This window comes from Ptychodera flava, chromosome 20 (genome assembly GCF_041260155.1).
Source record: "Ptychodera flava strain L36383 chromosome 20, AS_Pfla_20210202, whole genome shotgun sequence".
NCBI classification, from domain to species: domain Eukaryota; kingdom Metazoa; phylum Hemichordata; class Enteropneusta; family Ptychoderidae; genus Ptychodera; species Ptychodera flava.
The window spans coordinates 35,758,348-35,771,417 of record NC_091947.1 but is presented as its reverse complement, the minus strand read 5'-3'; the positions used below and the strand labels follow the sequence as shown (position 1 = coordinate 35,771,417).

The 13,070-nt window shown below is 36.6% G+C and overlaps 1 protein-coding gene across 1 annotated transcript in view; it reads left to right on the top strand.

The window, feature by feature from the left end:
* The first annotated feature begins 2,290 nt into the window (after positions 1-2,290).
* LOC139120824 (5-hydroxytryptamine receptor 1A-like) overlaps positions 2,291-13,070 on the top strand; it is a 79,065-nt gene continuing 68,285 nt past the window's right edge. The window contains exon 1 of the mRNA XM_070685397.1: positions 2,291-2,581. The gene's annotated coding sequence lies outside the window, so the exon portion shown is untranslated. The remainder of the gene's footprint in view (positions 2,582-13,070) is intronic.

Below are 13,070 nucleotides of genomic sequence, written 5' to 3'. Positions count from 1 at the left end.
TCTGGTTACCTTTTAATGTCACTAAAACCTCCTGTACACTTCTGTGGCATTTTAATCACAATTTAACGCCATTCACAAATTAGATAGATTGCAAATGTGCTGAATTTTATTCTAAATTGTTAAAATGATTTTATCACAATGAATTCGTGTATTGGTGCCCAAAAAGATCCAGGTACGGAAAGCATTGCTTTAATCATTAGAATTGTTCATTGGTTATATCAACTAAACCGTCTACTGGTAAAGACGACTTACACAAATTTGGCTTGTGGAAGTATAGGAGACACTCAAAATAGTCGCTGCAAATGTCTGCAACACAGAGTACGGCAATTTGATGAGTGGCGAAATGATAACACCTAATCCTGAGGCAACTCAGGTACTTATCCTTTGACCAAATTAGGTGATTGATATTCTAATGACCAGCGAAAAAATGTTAGTTTGGTTAATTTACTCTTAGCTGTCAATTTTATTACTCTCAATATCACACTACCGTGAAGTATACCTATCTAACAAGTTGTTAATCTTCTCAACAAGAGTCGTAATTAAAGTGTTACATATCTTCTTCTTCTGATGTCTATGGTAATCAAGTAATTGGTAAATATTTCTACTAGAAACCCAAATCCTGCTTACTTGTAAAATATCATCAATGATTTGAACAAAGATCATAATACCAAGCATTTCACTTATATGTATTTTGCGCCATTGAAATACCTGTGTTAGGGATTTGTTTGTCAAAAGATCAGCCACTTGATTGGTGACAGTCCTCCTGAACATCTTGTGTTGATGACTATCTGGAATAGACACCCGGCCACAAACATGTTGAATTAAAGCCTTCTAAGGAAACGAGATTAAGATCAGATAAAGTAATTAAGATAAACATCGGCTAAAGCCATGAAAATATCAAAGTATTTATCACCGTGTCCGTTGTGTATTACTTCATTAATGAACATCTGAAGATAACCAATGTACTAACTGGATTTCGTCCAACTGTAACCACATCATTAATTTTTTCTTCCCTTCCGACAAACGTTGATTCCTCTCCATGAATGATGTATTAGCTGCAGAATATGATTGTTATCGGATTGCAATTTCCTTCGAATTTAAATTTAATATTCCTCACATTTATTTAATAATGTAAGATAAGCTAATTAATGTTCGCACAAATGCTTGTTTTCCACCTCCGTCCGAATTAAAGATTTTGCCGAAGTTTTTGCCAAGGTTCAATGGATATGGGAATAGAGTTTGTAGAAAGCTACATCATATGTTCACAATCTGATTTTACTTCACTCTGTGGATAACATAAAATCTCGATGTAAGCGCGAATATAAAATCACATGAATTATCGGAATATTTTTATGAGATTCATTCCAGAAGGTTAGGAACAAGAAAAATATGAAGCAATGACACAGTATCCCTGTGAGTTAAAGACAATGTCAAATATAGACCATTAGCAATAACGATGGGCTGTTCTGCAGCAAGGCGCTAAGGATTTACATGTATACTGGATCTAATTACGTGCAGTTTTAATTCGCATGTCGAAATGAAATAATCCCAGCTGAGCAGATGACTGTTCATACAAAGATGGAATCCGTCATTTCGAGTGGAAAAATTGTCATAGACGCAGTAACCTTGAATTTTTTTAAATAGATGTGTCGCTGAAAGTGTTTGAACGAGGTGAACATAAGGTTGTAAACAAGATCTATACTATCAAAAGTGATTGTATGACCTATGACCTGCATGGTTCACCAAAGAAGTGTCATAACAGCATGCGCAGAAGACAAGCTAAGTTAATCGTCCCCGATACAGTTATGTTTTTACGTATTGCATGTATAATCAATACCGTATACAAAATATATTTCAGTTAATAACAATTCGGGCTATATCAAGACAAAACCAATGCGATCGAATCATCCTTTTGGAGCTTTGTCATAAGAATACAAAAAAAGGTAGCCAATTTGTGACCAAATGCATATATTAGATGGTTTTTTGTACTATGCCTACACATATAGCAACAAACACACGACTTGAATGGGCAGTCGTACTACAATTATAAGAGGAATTCTTTTGAATACAAATGCTTGTCGTATAATGGACAAGGTTATGGAATTTCATATCTTATCGGGAGAATCTCGTTTGATAAGGCAGATGATGAGATCTTAACGCGCAGACTGTAACTCAGTGCGCCACCATAATGACAGCTGGCGTAGTGATTTGACGAAACCACTCATTCAAATGTTCAGGGTGTGGTTTCCGTCTAACGTGGTTATATTATGAGTATTTGCAAACTGCTTTCAGTCGGACACCAGCCATCGCACGCCACTGCTCGTACCCGTACTGGAATGAATGTGGCAAATCGAAGGCAGAGTTTGTATTTCATCTCATAAATAGTGTCAGTGAAGTCTTGATGACGTCAACTATAAGACACCATTGTCTGTTACTTCGATCTGGGATGATTCTTCGCAATACATTCCAATAACTTTGCCACTGCAAGTTATTTTTTTGGTTTTCCTAGACGTTCTTGAGACTGCCAGGTTAGCCACGACTCGAATTGTGCAAGTGTCAATCAAATATGTACACAGTACAGGTAAGCTATTTGCTCTATTTTTTCCATTATTAAACACGGCGGCGTACTTTGACATCCTGACGATCACTACGTTTAGGCCTACATCCTTTGTAAATTAGAAATGTAATTTTGCCTTTTCGGATGTAAATGAATTCATAAACAATCCGTACGGAAGTAGGTAATTGCTGTTAGAGAAACATAGAGGGACCAAAACTCTGTCTGACATAATGAAATATGATTTCCTACGTATGAACCGTCTGCTCCGTGTGATGATGAGAAAAAGTCAATTCGTTACTGAACGTTATTCAACTTAATCTCACATTCAAAAAGATACGATAGTAGACGACGATGTACAGCGATAGCTCGTGTGAGAGTACTTCTTCTACACAATATTCGATCACTGAGCTCGCCGGAAATTAATACTCTGCAATAAGTATTGTAGATTTCGATGTGTGATCCATGTCCGGGTACAACATACTGAAAGGGAACAAGGATTTTTCTTGATGTAATAAAATAGACCTGTAAGGGTCTGATTTAGCAAAGCAGTCTGATTGACAGCCGCCGGATATCGCTTGAAGACAGATGTTCTCATGAATCATTATTTGTCACAGTTCTTGTCGAATGGCAACTCTCATTTCCATCCATGTCTTAGACCCAGCTGTAATTGATACGCTGGGTTTTATTAAATTAGTGTACAGTCTTCTGAGATAGACGGAAAGGGAGACGCTTCAACGTAAATTGCATTAACTTTCAATGCCTTTTATCTTAATTCCTTCAAATTGACAGCATAGTGGTTGATTTCCTAATCAGTGAAGGGAAGTATTTCGGTTCATTTGCATCAGATGTTGAAATTCACGGAATACACCTTTTGAGATTTCAAAGTAGTCCTCAGGTGTATGTTTCTTTGAAAAGTTGATAGCTTACATCGGCAGAGATCATCTATGCAAATGAATGTGTCATTGTCATGCCTATACTATATACCTTGCAAAGTATTCACAGATAACTGTGCATGACCTCTAATCAATTTATATCGTTCCATGGTAGTAACCCTTTGTTGTATTCCGCTCAACACCGGTGCAATGGCGAAGGAGCAGCTTGTCATTATCTATATGTACATGATTTTAACGTAAATTGAAATGTCTAAAGTTGTCTCACAGGTGAAATTGGACTAGCGCAGCGCTTTCACAATAACCAGTCAACCAGTAGTACCTCATCAAATGTGACCTGTTTGATAAAAGATGTGTCTCTCCTATGCCATTATTTTGGGAATTACCATTCATAACACACACATTTTGCCCGAAACCTAACGAAACACGCACCCATTATAATATAAAGTATGACAACCGCTGCGAGGGGTTGAAAGAAAAAACTGTAATATCAAGTGTGGTACAATCAACCGTTTCCTTTTTAATAACGTCGCTGCCTGAAGCGACAATTTTGTTATAGAGAGAAAAGTTTCATTTGATTGCACTAGAGTTATTACATGTACAATATATTCTTATTACCTTCCAACACCTACATCATATTATACACTTGCTCTGAGTTTTCATTTAATTTCACTTTGAAAGAAGGGTCTAGGGGTACATTTGTTGGTCAAGCAGAGCAACAGTATAAACACCCGGATTGGACCGTATTGCGAAAAAAGATAACTCGATAAAAAAGCAGGTAAAATTCGATAATTCTGGCATTGTCATGTATCACAATATTGACTGCTTGACTTGTCGTTTATCGCACGACTCAAGATTTATCTCACCTGACGTGTCTGCTCGCTTTAAAATTCTGGATTTATCTGAGATTCTGGTTTAGCAGTAGATAACTACTAGATTCACCCTCGTTATAATAAAATGGATTTCTACCCGTAACGTATACTTATTTAGTCATACACGTTTTCAAAATATTCAAAAATCACCGGTAGATTCTCTTAAGTTACTGTAAAATCTACAAATTCGGAACTTGTAAAAAAGCTTGTACTCGTCTTGTACTTGCAACAATGGACATATTTACTGTGGACTCTACAGTGCGAAACACTATCCCAAGCATTTACGCTGGCAAATAGCAAAGGTCGTAAAGTGCAAACAGGCGTAGTTTTCAGCTCTGTGTTGGATTATGAGCAAAAATATCTTTATAGTTAGGTATGTAGAGAAATGAAACATAAACTATACACACGTGGCACCGTAATTCTAAATTCCCTTTCAAGTCGAACTTGAAATAGTCTCACCTGTTATGATGAGAAAGTGACGTGTGGAATCGTTGGCAGCAGAGGTACCATCTATGCGTTATCAATGCATGCATTCAACAGAAGAATGTGTAGGCCCATGAGATATTAATTTTCAGGGTCGATGAGATACATGCCTGCACTTTTGCTGGTATTCTTATGCCGTGTTTGCTTATAGCGTGCTGGTATCGAGGTCTTACGAGTAATTCAAATACGGTGAAATACTGCTGTATACACTTGATCTGTTAATAACAGTAAATTTTTAAGTGACGTTTAATGTTTAAGTCATTCCTAAATTGAATACATATTTTATCAACGATTCCGAATCAGGATTAGAAGTGCACCAGAAACTGTATCTTTATTATTGACATGTAATGCACGAATGCGTGCGTTGTCAAGGTAACATGTTGTGTTATTGCAGCTTGTTGCTATTAAAACAGCGTCTACCTGCCAAACTCTTTGATTGATTGTCACACAGACTTCCGGTAAAGCGTTCGTTCCAAACGCAAGGCAACGAATGAGTGTATAATTTGTTACCAGCGTGGAGGAGAGTTGGATTTTAAATATGCACATTTATGATTAGAGGTCTGGGCCGCCTTTTTTATTTATGAGTATTGAACGCACAATGAACCAGACAGCTGGCAATTTATTCAGTTATGACGATAAAATCGAATATTGTTGAAACTGAATTCTTTGAAAATTATGCGAATTACCTTGAGCGACGGATATGAAAGGGTGGCCGACAGTTTTGAATTGCGAACGACCGGGCGAACAGATCGTTCGGAATAATTGTTGTTATTTTGTCGATGTGGTAAGCAATTTGAAAAACTGAAATTATTGCTGATGTAAGCCAAGAAGACCACATTTACCACAATGAAGAAAACAAACTTGTTTTTATGTGTTATTTACTATCCGCTTACTGCATTGACATGTACCAAGGTAGTTATTTACTATCCGCTTACTGCATTGACATGTACCAAGGTAGTTTTCAAGATGCGTAAAAGACAATCAAATTCATTAATACGCAGAAATACTTTGTATTTTACGCATGGCTTGAACTTTACCAAAGCAGGAGACGATTGAGTTAATGAAACGTGCAAATTTAATCCTTGGAGGAAATTCAAAGAAAATAGTATTATCCGTTCATATTATGTACTTCCAACGTTACCTTTTCACTATAAAGGTCATAAAATGATATCGACATTTTCAGCCACGGTCAACATTTCTACATTTATTAGTCATTTGAACATCTTGCAATACAACGGGCAAAGTCCGGAGGACAAGATGCAATATTAGGCGATGATGTCAAGGAAGACAATTCAAGACAAAACTCCTTGAAGGCTACAGCATTGTGCAGTTCCAGGCGAGAGTTGACTCGTTGTACCATTTGAAGGTGTAACATTTCACACTAATTATTCCCTTTGGTCCAGCTATTTGGCCCTTCACGCAATTCCCAAGCGAATAAGGCGACATCAAATTTCAATTATCGAAAATCTCATGCCTCGTAAATGACTGAGCGTCGTGACTTGTTCAAATTCTCTCTTTCGACTGCTGAATCCAATCTGTAAAATAGACAATAATACAATTTTTGAGAATCAAAGTGGTATATCTGAGGAAAATCATTGAAAATAATAACCTTTATTTATGTATTACGACGGCTGTGTGGAGTGTGATATATTCCTTTCACATGTGTTAAATGTATAGTAACGAACATAGGGAAATGCATACCGCTTTAAATCAGTGTCTATAATTAAAGGTTCTGACCTCTCCTGTTGCCGAAGTGAACCATTCCAACACGTGTTAATACATGTCACCCTATGCTGACAAAGGATGGAGGACCGTTCAAAAGCATTGGATAGCTTATATCGCAAACCAGCAACGTGGATGGCAAGTTAGCTCATATCCACTGATTTATGCATTTACATCACCCTACCCCCACTCTATTCCCGCCACTGCGATCACACGATCACTATATTACACTTCAAATCATTGTCCTCAAAACATAAATGCCAATCCTCGTAACATGAACTTGTGTTTATATATGTGTGTTTGCACAAAAAGCTAAACATTTCGCGTAAAACCCGCTAGAGAAACATTCTTTCCACAAATACGTTAAAGGGAAACAGTAGTTGGAACTGCGCCTGCGCGAGAGTTCCTGCATAATACCTAGATGCACCTCATCATCATAGCTGCAACATTTAAATTATGCGATGTAGATTATGACAGACGTGTTTTAACTTTCATCAATCACCATCGTACCTTGGATACAGTGTTAACATTGGTCGTATGGGTCCCGTACGACCTTTGAGATCCGGCGACTGTTCTGGCGACTGTGTCCCTTTAATGCAATTAAGCATTATGACAGTTAAGGAACTGTGAAACATTTTATGTTTTCTTGTAAAGACCTTTAAGTTTCCCTTTTTCAAAATGTGATTGAAAATTCAGTTAATTCATTTGAAATATTAGTGGTGCAAGAATATGCAGTCTACTTGACTACAATGTTTAGAAGTGACATTAAGTCCAAAACCTTCAGTAAAGTTGTAATCATTTTCCAAAATATGTAAAAAGATAAATAGTATTCTCGACTGCGGAGTGACGTCAGTAGGAGAATGCGCATATGAGCGAGGTGAATGAGAGATCAGACGATACAGAAGAGCGAATGACACAGAAATTGTGTAGAAAAAAGCAGAACTAAAAGTTATGTCATTTAGGTATATTGAAACTTTAAATATTGTTTTGGTGGTTGCAAATCCGAACCCCTTCACGGTGTTGTGACGCAAAATTGACGTAAAAACCGCAAGTACCCGGATGACCCGCGGTCGAGAATTGCAAGTTAGGAAGTGGAAAAGTTAACATTGAAATATTATTAATCCGTCGACAGTGCTGGACACGGAGCCTCGGAGGGTAATGCATGAAAAAGAAGTGGCAGCTTTTCCAAATGGTGACGCCATCACTTTGCCGACAATTGATATTGATAATTTACATATCATACCGACTAATTGTGACACATATTGGTGATATGACGCCAATATGCATTTGCTAACTGAGAGATGTAATATGCAGAGTAAATTTACACACCTCACGGAGCGCGGTTTTATGTGTCTACGAAGTTATTTTCTGTTCCCTAAACATATTTACTGAGCAGTCCCACTCGAAGTGGAACCCCCGCAGTTTATTGGAACATTCTTTAGATATCAGGCTGTCCTTGAAGACAGACAGCTGAACTGTAACTTTCGGTCGTCGACACGCTAACAGATATCAGCAAAGATCTAGGAATTCCAAAGGCAAGTAAACTTAGGATTATTTCTCAGTAGGGATAATGAAGATGAAAGAAATTACCTGATTATGGGTAAAAATACCCATGGGATTAATTGTCGTGAATGACGCAGCAGAAACATTGAGAAAGTCGCCGCTGTAGTTAGCCCAGCCATGAATCCTCTGGTAGGTAATGGGTATTTCAATCAGTACAGATCATTTAGGTTATATGCCGCAATTCATTCTACAGTCTCGGGACTCACTTGTAATATTTCATTCTGAATTTCAATGAACCTCGACTATCCTTTGCGTTATATGCAAGGATGAGAAAATACGTGGAATTGAGGTTAACCTCTCGTGTTAAACCGTATTAGCAGAACGACATCGTTGCTGTGAGTGTACAATATCCGAGTCCCTGGTGCCGAAAAACGACGATACATCAAGTATCCAGTAACCATAACAGGCGGAATATTTCAGGAATAGATCATGTTTCTTTACCAAATGCACTGAAAACAAAATGCAAAACGCCCAATGTCATGAAATCATATGAGTAAGGTAACAGGCAAGCAGATGGGATGTCGACTGGATAAACATGCTGCAGAAACCCAGTGAATCAAACAGACGAATGTACTTCAATGAAAGAGGAGTCGTTTGTTGCCTGTGAACACAGTCATAGCGTCATCAAGATGTTGAATATTTTGTCGCATAAAGTTATATCATCCTACTGATGTAGTAAGGAAAACACAAATATTATGAATATGTTTGTATCTTCGTTTGATGAATTTGTAGGAACTTTTGTCTAGAGATGCACACAAAGACTGCCTTTCCGTCTTCGGTTCGATATGAACAGATGAACCATTTTGTATGAACCATTTACTGCATTGAGTGGTACACGGAGCCAATGAAGGCAAAGCAAAGATGGCGCCAGTGTACGCTCTTTAGCTTTCGTTATAAAACAATGAACGCTATTCATTGATTTGTTGCGAACTCCCTGCGTGATAATGTTGAAGAGGCTGCTTTCACAGCTATCCTTTCTGTCATGGAGATGTTGACGAGATTTAAATATGTTTACATAATCTGTGGGCCCTTCCACTTTCGTCCATCCACTGGATAGATCTAAGCACCTGCATTGGCATACAGTATCTCAATTTGAATGATAAAATTTACTGCACTCACGTTACTTACGTTAAATTTAATGCTTCCGACGTTCCAGGCAATGGACGCGTGGCGATTCCGAGATTTACACCGATTTTGCAACTATTTATCGAAGAGATTCTAGATTAATTCCTGTCAAAAACGATAGGCCTTAATTTGCGTAATGTGATTCTATACAGTAAACATTAGATTCTAAGCCAGCCAGCTTATGAAAGTAGAACACTGAGGAATCATTTTGTGTACTATTAAGACGAAACCCAAGTTTTCGGTATTACTAACACAAAAGGTGGTATCCGTATTCAAGCAACAACTTTCGATTTCTGACGATACTGTTAAAAGAGAGAAGCGTAATGTCTTTAAGCGATACAAACACAAGGATTTTGATATTTCCTACAGGAAACAGATTCTGATGAATGTTTCTATTCAATTCCTCTGTTTCGGCATCAAATGATGACGTCATAACATACGCTCATGACGAAATTGTGAAATTACATTACTGATAGCTTACTTTGAACGGTGATATATTATTTTGCGTTTATAGACTACACCAACGATGGTCTGTAAGGTTGTATTGGATGTGCTGGACTAAGTTGACGGCTTGGATTAGATTAATAGATTGGGCAAGGTTGAAGGTTATTTCGGCGAGCTAATGTCTATCTTCCATCAATGCATCTACTGGTTGAAATGGGATAAGTAAGTCTGTGTCATGCTTGGATAATACGATGGAATGGGCCGACGGGATTGGTTGTTAAATGCGTCACGCCTAGTCGACTGGGTTGACGGATAAGTTAAATCATTTGAACTTCAATGGGATCAATCGTCTAACCAGTGCTTTAGTTTGTTATTCATGATCACTAGTTAGACTTTGTACATTACAATCAATACTTAAAACACGCCTATATACAATATGAGCTCTCTCAAAATTGAATATTATTCATGCAACAGTGCCGTGTGTGTATGTAGTTAGGTTGAACCACCAGTAATATGATAGGCGGTGTATCGTCACTTTGTTTGAAAAAGAATGAGATCTGGTCAACAGCATAAAGCATGAACATGTGCAAAAGAGCTGATTGACTTTTAGTTGACAAGACTATCCAAGTCTGGATGCGTTGATATGTTATGGAAGATTTTTTTCTGAACATTTATTTTAATCATGTTGTTCTGTCATGGATATATTAGTGATGTGTGTAAGCGTTTATAAAAAGACGACCTTAAATAATTGCTTAAAACTAAACTAAGACCGATTCCCGTTTCTATGGTAATACTTCTAAACCTACGGTTAGTCAACTAACATCGCAAAGGCTAATATGGTTTAGACAGACTATCATATGAATAAATTTACACATATCTACTGCAGATGCCCGGAACACATCGAGATCAACTCTTAATCAGAGAAACCCATGTATCAAAGATTAATTGATTTACTAGCAACATTCTTTGCCTATTTCAGCCGATGTATACTTCAGTGAAGTCAGTGGCAGTAAGCTAAATCACAAGTTTATTCGACAAAAAGCTTTCGTTACTTTGACAAAACTAATTAATCACATTAATAGTAGTGAAGGAGTTTACATCACGTGACACATTACCTGTTATGGGGATTGGTTCTAATTAATCACATCTTAATAAGTGGAATGTTAAGGAATAATTAAGTATTGAGCGCCGGAAGAAAGCGAATAATCATGGTGTAATCGGAGTTTGGTGCGCCATGGTACTAAAACAAAGTCAGATGACGTCATTACCATTGTGTTTTTACATTACCATGGTCACTGTAGGGTTAGATTTCAATGTTTATATGGATGGCGTACATGAAGGAACTGTCCCAGAGAGGACAAGTTATGACGTATACATATTTAGTCGATAAATCTTTTCAATAATCTTTCAACAAACTATTGAACCAACAAGCCATTACATTAAAGTGCACTTTGTCAGTTGTCATAGCGACGTTTGGATCTATCTGGCGACGAAGTGATGATGAAATAGTATCTCATACTTTGACCATAATCGCATTAGAGACTGTTTTTAGTTTTGTGTATAGATATCATAAAACACCAATGAATAATCACAGTAATCTCGACTGGACGAGGCTGGTAGAGTTGGCCAGCTTTGATTAAATATCCTTTGCAGTAATATTTCATTCAACAAAAATGTTAAAATTGTAGACATTGGATCGGCCATCACGTAGCAGGTGCGTATTCTCTCTGATATTACCATTATTATAAAAATAAAAGAAAGAAATGCACATTGGAACCGTAATCTGTCAACGAGGGAAATATATGACAACATCAACAATCGGATTGTGTTTATAAATTATGTGTAAAAATTACTTGTAAAGTCACTTATGTCAATAGTCATTTTCGAAATTGAAGTTCGTCATCTAAAGATCGGTCAAGAAACTGCTATGATCTGTTAAACTCCTTCTCAAACTTTGATGCTCATGCGCACTTCATGATCAGATGACGTATTGTCTTTCGGTTTACACGTTTTTGGATGAATATAAAAGAAGATTGAAAATGGCCACTTCGAAAAACGACACGCCGTATGGAAAGTAAAAATACAATTGATCACGGCGCGGCAGAAGAGACATCGCTTCATAATCATAAAGGTATTATTGAGCGGGTGTTACACTTTGATGTTGGGATTATTTGTCCAATAACCGTCTGAGCTTTGGTGAGCTTCTTTCAAAATGTGAATTTACATTTACAAATATCCTACGAAAGGTTTTCATTTCGAGGATTTTAATTTGTCATTGAAGATTTACACTTCTATGAGGTAACGAACACTAAATGTTTCCTGTAAGCCCTCAATTATCTAATCACCGTTACGATTAGAGAGCAAGGACTTTGACATAAGAACACTTTAGACTGAACAAAAAGTTTGATCATAATTGACGGCAAGAAAGACATTAGTTTCAGGGCAGTCAGGTCGTAACGTCTCATGTTATAAACTTTATTTTAAAGAAACATATAACTGAAAAAACATTTAGATTAATAGAATACTATGTTTTATAATAGTATGACGGGTACAAACACGTGGACAAAATAGAAAATATTTTAAGTTATTTTTTCTAAATTGTAGCGGGATGTTTCTGTAGAAACGTCTCACTCTGAAACGACCCACCCATCTCTATTTATTTATTTATTTATTTATTTGCTTGTTTGTTTTTATTATTTGTTTGTTTATTTATTTATTTATTTATTTATTTATTTGCTTGTTTGTTTTTATTATTTGTTTGTTTATGTTCCTTGTTCTTTATCTCTTATTACATATAACTCTATTAATCATTGATATCTTAGATATCACGGTTTGATTTGGTCGTCGTTAACTAGCCAGAGTAACCTCTTTATGTTTGAAACCAAACATAAAACATCCAAAACAAAAAAGGAAAGCAACTAAAAAAGAAATGTATACAAAATGTATACTCGTCGGTAAAACATGTATGAAGCACTGTACAAGGAAGGGAGAAATTAAGGAAAGGGGATATTATAATAATTGAGACATACCCATATTGGATATGTATACCCCACTTGGCAAACATCGGATATGAAAAATTGATTAAAGTCGACGGGTTCAAATTATGGAATATCATAAAAGTTCAACATACTTTGATTAATGTTCAAAAATTAAGTATTCACAATATAAGGAATAGATTCGATGAATAACTATTCAAGATAAAATTATTTGTATTTTCAAGTTTGTAACGGGTAAAGGTAGACTGGAAAAAAGGTGAATTGTAAAGTATGAACAATACTTAGGACTGGAAACTCCATTTGAGTACAGATAAGACTTCATAACACTGATATCGACGAATGTCTGGAAAACGGAGTCCCTTTTGGCAGGGTTATCACAATAATCGAGTTAACCACTGAAAAGATTAGCAGCTTATTT